The sequence below is a fragment of the Odontomachus brunneus genome, unplaced genomic scaffold (genome assembly GCF_010583005.1).
Source record: "Odontomachus brunneus isolate Ranch 3 - 2012 unplaced genomic scaffold, Obru_v1 Obru_scaffold_259, whole genome shotgun sequence".
Classification (NCBI taxonomy): domain Eukaryota; kingdom Metazoa; phylum Arthropoda; class Insecta; order Hymenoptera; family Formicidae; genus Odontomachus; species Odontomachus brunneus.
The window spans coordinates 63,508-74,256 of record NW_022639709.1 but is presented as its reverse complement, the minus strand read 5'-3'; positions in this window follow the sequence as shown (position 1 = coordinate 74,256).

Here is a 10,749-nt window from a genome sequence, read left to right as displayed (position 1 = left end):
GGGGGGGGGGGGGGGGGGAGAATTTTGCTAATTTTTAACAATATACCGCAACGAATGGTCTGTTGATACGGAACAGCAAATGACTCCGTAGTGAGGACAAAGCTGATCTGCCACTTTCAATTTGCTGTTCCGAGCAACATTTCTGGAACGGAGGCATAGCTAATCTAACCTAAATAAACGATCAAGGACAAGCGTGATTTGTCTCTCAGGCAATCTATGTTTGTTAAAGTAACAAATGATGAGGAATGATTTCCATTGATAACGGCTCGATCTGGTTCCTTAACGATCGTCAAACAGCAAACGTGCTTTTTTCTAGCAACCGAGAGATCTTTCTCAGCGCGGAATCGCGCACTGATATAATATTCACGATGAAGTATGTTGACACAATCGGAAGGAGTCACGATGGCGCATGCAAAGATAATTCGACAAATAGCTCGACATAGACGCGGTTTTCATATATGTTTGAGAATGTAACGCCATTACTTCTCGTCTGGCGTAAGTTATGTGGAGCAGATGTGGAGACACGCTATGTCGTACGATAAAAATAGCCAGAATACGGAATTATACGCTGTTACCAATGCAGCCCCGTCTCTATTCGCATCAGCATGTGAGGTGATAAGTGAGATTTGAACTTGCTCAGTAATAAGACGATGTCATTGCGAAAGAATCTGCGAATCTAGGAGTTTATTAGATTGCCAGAAGTAACATAATCAAATTATTTAAGAACGGATGAAATCTAAGCGTTATTGCCGCGTCTATTTTTGTTGCTTTTTACATTCGACCAAATTGGTTTTTTACAGTTATCCCTCAGTTATTATCTAAAAAACTTCGCGAGTGGTTACAGATGTCCGTCGACCGATTACTCCCTCGATCACTTTTCCAATAATACTGTCTGTCAAATGTCTGTTATATTGAGCAAAAAATGATTGATGTATTTGTAACTACAATCACATTAAAGAAATAATTACTATAAATTATGATCGAGGAAAGCTTTTTTTTATTAAATTCTCTGCTATACAATGTTGTATTAGTGATGATATCCCTATACGCATATTACTACAGCCATTCTCGTGTTAGAACAGCCAAGAAATATTTTTGGGGCCGGAAGTAACTATGATCTTAGTTAGATCGACCATCCTTTTCTCTCAGCGTACACGATCGCAACAAATCGACCGCGGAATTCGATCGAATTCGCATAATATTTTTTTCGGCTGCATCTTCCCGCGCGATAAATTCCCGGCAAAAGTTCGCGCACCACTCGTGCCACGCGGTCCCACGAGCCTAAGAGCACGAAGAAGAATCCTCGAGGGCGTCGATACGCGAGGATGTAAATTGAAAGCCCAGGAGCGGAGCACGATGGTTCGCGAACGGGCCATCCGGGTACCATAATTAATCCTGGCGATCCGCCAGACAGCCCGGCCACAAAAGGAGGGGTGAGGGAGAGGGGGGAGAGGGGAAGGAGAGTGAGAGGAGGACTCGTTTTTATACTGCCAGATGATGGTAGCGAGAGGACGGGAGAGACGCAAGGGCGGGAGGGAGACGGAGAGGCAGAAAAAGAGAGAAGGACCGGCCCTCGAAATGCGCGCGCGGAAAATCGCACGCTCGCCGGGGTCTGACGGGAACAATGAACAGTCCTGACCGCGATTTCCCTCGTCGGGGAAACGAGCTAACGAGCTGTCAAACGTCACCGAGCCGGAAGGGCCTGGGCGCTGTTGAATGTCGGTGGCACGGCGGCGCATCTTCGATCGGCTTCCCCCGTATCGACGAGCCTCCCGGAGCAGGACGCGTCCCGTCTTCCGCTAACTGCAACGGAGATTGGCAATTACGTCGGCCAGGATCGATTTGATATTGAAAACTGGAAACGTTTCAAACAGCAATCGGAAAAATCTCGAGGGCCTCGGCGCTCGTCAAGCGCTCGACGGGAGCGGCCGCGCGAGCGAATGCATCTGAAACGAAGTGTTACCCGATCGAGGAGAGGTCCTCCTCCTCCTCCTTCTCTTCCTCCCTCTTCGAGATTCATCGTGAGCAATGTGTTTCGGCGTGACGTCACGCCGACGTGCGTGTAACAACGTTGAGCAACGAGCCGGCGGTATTATCGCTCGGCTAATCGCTCCGCCGCCTCTAACGAAAAGGCGAATCGAGCTCTCTTTTAACGGGACGCAACGCGGAAATTGCAATCGAACGTCAAGCGAGTTGCCTTCCCGACGTAAATGATTTATGAAAGCGAGGGGAAACGCGAGCCGTCGAAGAGAGCCATTCCATAAAATACGGATAACCGCGTGTCGGGCGAGAGTGGGAGAAAGAGGGAGAGCGGCGGGAGAAAGGGAGATGAGGCGGGGAGAGGGCGTCTTTCAATCCCGCTGTATGAGAGACGACTCGCTCGATAGTAGAAAAAAAAAGAAAGAAAAAAAGAAAGAAGAAACGTTGCGTCGACCATTTAATCGCGTGGCTGCCTGCGAAAAGCCCGGCATCGATGGGCAACGCTGAAAAAGGATGGGTAGGCGGGTACGAAATTCGACGCGAGATCACCAAGGTGATCTTCTGCAGGTGATCTCGCAAACAAAGACGGCGAGCTACCGGCGAGCCGCCGCGTTCAGGAACGAGGGAGTGCGAGAGGAAGTGGAGCGAAAAAAAAAAGAAAGAAATAACCGGTAGAAATTTGTAGTACGCGCAACGTGCGACGACCTAATTGGTATAATAATAAAAATGGCGCGTTTCAGCGTTACCATGCTGGCGAAGTTCTCGTTTATATGCAAATGCGCCCCGGCCGCGGCGCTTCAACGGCTATATCCGAACCCCCGCAAAAAGCCGATCCGCTTCTTCTGTTGGCGTTAAAACGATCTAAATGATCTAATCGGGACCCGGACTGAAAATACATCGCATGCATTTTGCCGCTGGTTGTTGTATACTGTTGTATCGCTGTCACGCCGTTCGTGTAATTACCCCGAAAAATCTGCGCTGATGTTTCTTTAAAGCCGTTCAGGATGTAAAATGTTGTTTCAACTCATTATAAAGAGTATTGGCGAGGGTGAATCTGTAGTTTTTCCGTCGCGCGCGCGCGAGACACATCTCGTGGCGACGCGCAGCGATTTGAAAAGCGAAAAACGCGTAAAAAGAAGAGATAAGATTTTCGACATTTTCTCTTTCTATATGTTATAAATCCTTGAAATATTTATTTTATCTTCCACTAATAAGCTGTGAATTCAGCCACATACTCTTTTCCAGAAAGCATAGTATATTAAAAATTTTTATTAGACATTAAATATCCAATATAAAAATTCAGAAATATTTTTGATTGCTGAAAGTAAATAACCCGGTTATGTATTTATGTATGTTTATGTATATTTATAAGCATATTCTCTAAATATCTTGAAGTGGAATCTCATTCGAAACGAGCGAAAAGTGGCAGTATTTTTACTTGAAACGCTAGTAGAGATACTACCACTCGAGATTGCAAGAGAACATGCTTCACTCAAGCTTAGAGTGCATTCTAACTCCATAAGAGCGTATGTCTTAATCGGTTAGAGTAAATATGTTCCTCTGACGATGGACTATATCAGGTTCACTTTTCCATTTCGATAATATTCGCTCGATAATTCTGAGTGGAGAATTCACTCTGTGTAAATGACAAAATCATCCAAATTCGACTATCAAATCGGCGATCACTTTACCTTCTGCATGAAAATTTTGCTCCAAGGAATTTAGAGAGTGACATGCAAACTCAAATATATCTATGGTTGTTAAATGCATTTAAATTTCATCTCTACTGAAATTGCTTACAATTTGGAGAATCTTCTAATTTAATTTTTCCTACGAAATGAAAGAATTCATGCAAAAGATTATAATTATCATGAATGTATTAAATAAAACGTAAGGAAAATAGCCAAAAATTTGATTGCGGCAACGTGCAACTTTTCAGGTAATAACAATTTTCCTTACTGTTTACTCTATTGTAGAAGTTTATTATTAGTTCGAGATTCTGAGTGCATTCGGCATGCAAGAATTTACAAGAATATTAGTGTCTCGACTAGTGACTGTTAGATGGCGCGAACACATACACACACACAATACATACACAGTGGACGCGTTATGACATCAAACTATTCCTAAATATATTTATATCGAGTAATTTTCGGTGCGCGCGCCATCTAATGATTAAATCAATTTTCTTCGCAGTTTAAACTCTTATTTATGTAACAATAAGCGATAAAATACTTCAATACTCTAATTACTAAACAATGTCTTTTATTACATGTCTTTTTTGGCTCAAATCACTATGCGACGTCCCTTTCCCTTATTTTACATTCACCATATTCATATTACTTTCCTCGTTTAAAACCGCCCGAACGGCGTACCTTAAGAATCAGGAGTATTCTCTCTACGGGCGTACTATCGCGCAGACAGTGCGATATAGCGCTTTCCAGAGATTTATGAGAGACGTCCACGCCCCTAGCCCTTTCCCGCCTGCGAAAAGAAAACCGGTTCATCAGAATTCCTCGCAATCGGCATAATCGAAATCTGTTTTTGTTCTTCCTTGATTGTGCCGCGACAATGGACAATGACATTGTTAGGGGACGCAAGAAAGGCAAGAGGAGCGAAGAGAAAAATGGTGGAGAGAGGAAGCCGCGCCAGGGGAGAGGCAGACTGTCGTCTTCGAGGGCGAGATGACTCTCGAGGAGAGGAACGGCGAGAATAACGGCGAGGAACGGCAAGTTTAATATGGCGCCTCGGGGCTCGTTTAATCATTTAATCGAGTCCCCGGCATGCCTCGGTTCTCCGCCGTCGTTCGCACCTTACCTCGTAGTCTCGTCTCGTCCTTACCTCGACGAATATCTTCGGAAGGGCCGACGATTACTTAAAGACGAATTCGCGCTTTCTCTTTCTTCTCTTCAGTTCCTCTTCACTCTCCTCTTGTTCCAGCTCTTCTTCTGTTCCCTCCTCGAGCAATCGAGACTTTTCCTCATCGCGGGCCTTTTAGCTCAGCCATGCAATATCCGGTCGTGTTCATGGCGATCACTTGGCTGGATCAGTGGATGCCTTCGTCGGGTAGGCCTGAGTCCGGCAAAATCGTATAAATGGCCTCGGTGATCCTGAACAGAGACAGCAATATTCAAATACAAAGGGCGGCCGGGTCGGTTCGAGTGCAGGGCAAACACTCGACGACCAGTGGCGGGTCGTAGTAACTTACGAGAACGCCGATGTAATGAAAGAGTCCAGATGCCCGCGTGACCTATGCGTCTTTCGACAGTTGGTGAAGCTCTTCGCCTTGACACTCCCCCGACACTCGCGCATCGAATTTTACGCGCGACTTTAAGCGCGCTCGTTTCATAATTTCATAAAAATCGGAAACCGATAATTACTCGATATAGCGCACGCGCAAATCTCGCGCCTTCGAAATGGCGAGCTTGAGAATGATCCGGAAGAAAGGAGGGAGCGCAGGAAAGATAAAGATATCATCATTGTGACAATGCAATTTGTTCCTAAAAAGAAGCTCCCAAACTGTCTTTTCTCCGTGCAGACGAGCGCTGCCGTACATAAACTCGCCTCCTGCGCTATCTCCGACCCAATATGGTTTTACGACGAGCAGTTCAGGATTTTATTGAAATTGTCACGAGCGAGACCACGCGCTCTCGACCGTGTTGAATCAACGCGTTGACTCGGCCATGCGACTCGTGCTCGATCGCACGTGAAAAGGGCGACGACGTGCCACGTAGAAAATAATGGCAGAGTGCGCGCGCGAGAATTACGGACTTGTCAAAAACGCCAGACATCTAGCCAGAAAGCAGTTTCGCCCGTTCCTCCAACTCCCCTCATTCCGCTTGTCCCGCAAGCTCTCCGCATCGCTTCACGAGGTTCCGCTTGTCGGTGCGACAGATTACGCGAGAAGGGGTGAAACGGCGAGAATGGAGAACGCTCGGAGGGCGTAATAATTCGGTGCTAAATGCGGAGAAAACCCGGCCACGCTCCGACGAGACGAGGTTGGTAGGTAGGTGGTCCGGAATGCAGTGGGTCCGTAAATGCAGCTCGGCCGGATAAGCCAGAGTTCTCTCTCTTAGGCTACGCTATCGAAAATAATGCCGGGCAAGACCCGGAATATACTGCGCCCGGAAGCGACCCGAAATTGAGTATTACGTGGCTGGCTTTTCGTTAGAGTGAAAGAAAAAGCGAAGAAAAAAAAAGAAAAGAAGAACTTGCAGTCTCGTGGGCTGCAACGAGCGAAATTGGAGAAGAGACACGAATGTAACTGACGACACGCTTTCGGGAATTCGACTCGAAACGCACGTCAAGCTCTTTCTATTAGAGGCGAGATATTATTGTCTTGCTGTTCCCAAAGTTTAGCGAGTTGTTTTCAGTTTATTCCGAAGCAATTGGACAATTTATCATGATATTCGTTGCTATTTGTTGCATAATTGATTGCGTGATGCAATTGTTTTAGCATTTGTTGCATGAGATGATTATCAACACGTTACGACTTATAAAGTTTGTTCGTTTCCAGAGAACTTCTGAACTAGTGCACACTAATGCAATAGGTTAGAATGAAAGAAAGTATACTTGTTTCACTGTAACTTGTTGCAGAAGCTCTGTGAAAACGAATAGACCTATATGTATCGTATTTACAATTTTGTTCAACGATCGCGCGCTGTAATAGTTTTGATTCACCAATCGCAATTGTTAGAGGAGCTAAGGCTCAGAAGCGGAAACGGGATGACAAAAGCTGCGACGAAACAATAGGGGGTAAACGAGCTTTAAAAAATGTGCAAAAGTAGAAGCAGTCGAGGATGCTTAATGGAGCGTCCCGATAAAGAAACGAGTCGCTGTCAACGCGTGAGTGTTCTTGAATCTTTCTCGTTGCGTTCAGCGACTTGACATTTTGCCGACTTGAACGGAGACTGAAATGTGAGAGGCGATATGTATGCTCACGAATTACCGTGAGTATTTAATGTGAAGGTTCCTGGATATTCCCGTGGCTATGTTGGATCGAAAGTGAGAATTGACACGCTGAAAATTCTCGCGTGTTATTTTCAAATAAAAAGACATCTGAACGAAAGAACACTTTAGATTGCTTGAGCGTGCTTACTCCGAAAACTATCACCTCACCTTGACAGTTGACGAACAGCCGTAAAATTAACGATAAAATTATGAAAAAGGGAGGATTAAAGAAGAAAATTGCAAGTCACTATTAATTTCACGGCTATTTATTGACTGTCAAGGGAACAGAATAGTTCCCGGGCAATTTTTTGCAAGTTTGTGCTCAAGCGATCTGAGATGTTTTCTCTTTACACAGAAAACTGAATTCGTGCAAGTGAACGGGGGTCAGACGAAAAATTCGCTGACGAGATATAATATCTCCGTTACTGCGATCAAAAACATTCGTCCGAACGCTCAGCTGCATTAAAACTCGGTTGAGATCACTGTGAGCAATTGGTTTGGAGTAGAAATCTCCTACAGGAATCTTCCTGTTCCTACAACCGAGTTACTTATCTAGACCCCAAATAACAGAAAATTTGAAGTTACATTAACGAAATTGCTTTTCTCATGTGTAAGTATAGTTTTATTTGAATGTAGCACGCGTTTTCTCGTTTCTCGTGTCAATCAACGAGAGTTCGGTGATGGGGAATCAGGAGTCTCAAGGTTCTTGATAGATATTTGTTGTGTTGGATCGCGATGTCAAAGGCGAGAAATGACACACTGAGAATTCTAGCGTGCCATTTTTAAATAAAAAGTTATTTCAATCAAAGGGCACTTCAGATCACTTGAGTATGCTCGTAAAATTCTGTCAAAAAGTGTCATTTTCTCTCGATAGCCACTAAATAGCCGTAAAATTAACGTGACAAAATCGTGGGAAGAGGTAAGCTGGAGAGGAAGGTTGCATGTTAATTTCACGGCCATTTATTAACTGCCAAGCGAAAAGATAGTTTTCAGAGCACTTCACAAGTATGTTCAAGTGGTCTGAAGCGTTCTTTCGTACAAATATCTCTTTATCTGAAAACGGCATGTGTTTTTTCGCTTTTATCATCATTAATCAAGAGAGTTCCTCGGCGAAGGATCAGAGAGGGGGAGGAGGGGGTCCTTAAAGCGCTCAATTGTCGCGATATTTCGAGGACGCCGAATTCTCGGTGCGACAAAAAATTACAGCGGCCGCAATCTCGTCGAGCTGTTCTAGGTGTAAGAATTTACGGGGGTCATAAAAATGAATTAGAAATTGAAATGTTTCTAAGCTCTCTACGTCACTACATATTTCTTCATACCGACGGCAATTTTCCAGACACTGTCTTACATCGCCGAAGGTTTATGCGCTTCTTTTGTCCAAGATCAAAGGACACACGGACATATCCTCGGATATGAGAATTCGCGAGAGTGCGCTCGCGCATTTCGATAGCATTCGCAGTAGGTCTATTCCGTTACAAATCTTTCGCCGCCAATAAAGGTCTCTGTACGAAAATGCTTGCCGCGGAGAATTACGAGGACGTGGATCGCCCGCCTATTGGCCGCTCCGATCCAAGGGTTCGCTTCGGCGGCGGGACGCGGAATTCCCGTCCTCCGGGCGTTTAATTGGGATTTTATACGACGAATTAGACTAAAAGGCTATCCGCGTAGGATCTCTTAACGAGCATGAAAGAAAACCTCGAATGTCGGATCCCCGCTCTGTCGCGGATACGCGCACGACGGGTATTTAAGCTCTCTGACTTTCCAGCACTTCGCTCGCATAATACGTATAGGTGAGACTGCTTGACAAGGGGAAAAAAAAAGAAGAAAAACGGAGAGAGAAGTACCTGCAAAAGCGTCCGGTTACTTTGCGCTCTCGGGTTTAGGTGATGACGATCGCGGATTCTTTTCAACCGTGTAACGAGAGACCCCTGGCTACTAAATCCTTTCTCGTTAAATGTCGCTCGAAATTTTTCCCCCGAGCTGATATAGACTGTCCTCTTTACCCGCGAATTTTCTCGGTTTTGCTTCGACGCGCCGTTACGGCGGAACATAACGTAACGTCGCGAGATTAAATCGACGCTCCCTCTTTTGAGAAAATCGTACGATTATCATATATTATTATCATTATATATTTTACTTTTCGCGGGAAGAAAATTCCCCGTAATACGATGTTTTATAAAATATAAAACATGTATTTATATCATTTAGAAAAGAGCTTAAAATTACATGAACGATGGACGAACGTGAAAAAAAAGCGTAGAGCAAAGAAAGGGAGAAATTATAGGAAATAAGCCATTTGGCAATATTAAGCCAGAGTCCGGTGACAGAGATGAAAACTAAAAAATTAGGAATGAAAGCGAGCAAAAGACAAATGGGATATATGCTAATAATGTAGAATTTCGTTGGGATGAGAGCACATCAAGCTATTCTGATATTAATGATACAAATGAAAACCGCCACCACAGTTCAGACTCGAAACTTTTGATAAAATAGTAGAAATGCAAGAATGGATAAAAGGACATATGTTGTTTGATGGTTATGAATAATGTCACGTAAAAGATAAAAAACATGAAAATATATATATAACGCGCCAGAACAATTTCAATTAGAACTCATGCACAAAAAATAAAGCATACTACTAAGTCAAATCTGCCCATGTTATACGCACAGCAGACTTAATTACTAAACAATCGAATAGTTTCGTGTCTATTTTCCACTCTGTTTCCGTTGAGATTTTTTGTGCATGTTTCGTGCGCAGTAACTATAGGAAAAGCGTTACATTTCGATGGAAATCCCAAGCAGTTTCATCTTTTAGTTATCAGAGTTGTCTTTGGTTTTATACAACCGTGCGAGTAGAGCCACATAATATATAATCGCAAAACACGGGAGATTCAAGTGGAAAATGGAAAAATGTAACAGAATCAAGAAGAAGTTCAAGCAGATCGTCGCAGATTCGTTGTGGATTTTCAATGATCGATGCGTCTCTCCTTCGTGAGAATCGCACGATTGCCGCACGTTTTGCGCGCGTCGCGTGCCAAGAGATCGATCGTGAATGCAGGGTGACGAAAATTGCGCGACTTATCCGCGAGATTATTTCGAGGAGCCGTCGCTTAGAGGACGATCGGCGTTTGATACGTCGCGCGGTGGTAGCCGGCACGACGTCGCGACGGATTTACGACGGGCAATACACGCCGACCGATTTTCTCGTCTATCTGGCGGCAGTCGGCGAAAAAGCAAGGGGTGAGACGCGAGGTGGATCGACGAGGGGGGAAGAAACGAGACGGGACGGGGCGAGACGAGACGAGGCGAAGCGCGGAGACACGGTAGGATAGGGCGGAAGGCACGCTTCGTCGATTTCGAACCCCCCTGATTCTTCCCACGTCCATTTCCCTTTGTCGTCGCGTTTTCCTGCGGTTGCCGGCACTATGGCAGCTCTCCGTTCCGCCGTCCTTTCCCTTTCTCCCTCCCGTCCCCCTGCCTCTCTAGGGTTCGCCACCCTACCCCTCTCCCCGCTCCCCTCTATCGATCGCGAAACGCGAAATGGGGCGGGATTCCCTTAATTTAGACCCCGTTTTGATGGAACACTCGCCTGATAATGGACTGGAGATGCTTTGACGTTTGGACGTTTCCCGTACAGAGTACCCTGATTTAGTGTGGATCCGACTCTGTGCCGACGAACAAAGGTATTCATAAAGAGCACCGATAGCACCGGCCGAGTAAAAAGCTGCAAATGTTTCCGCGAGTCGGGATAATGCTAATAATTGTTAAGACAAAGAGAATCTCGGAAGTTTCCTTCTGACGATGCGCCGGCGATAATCC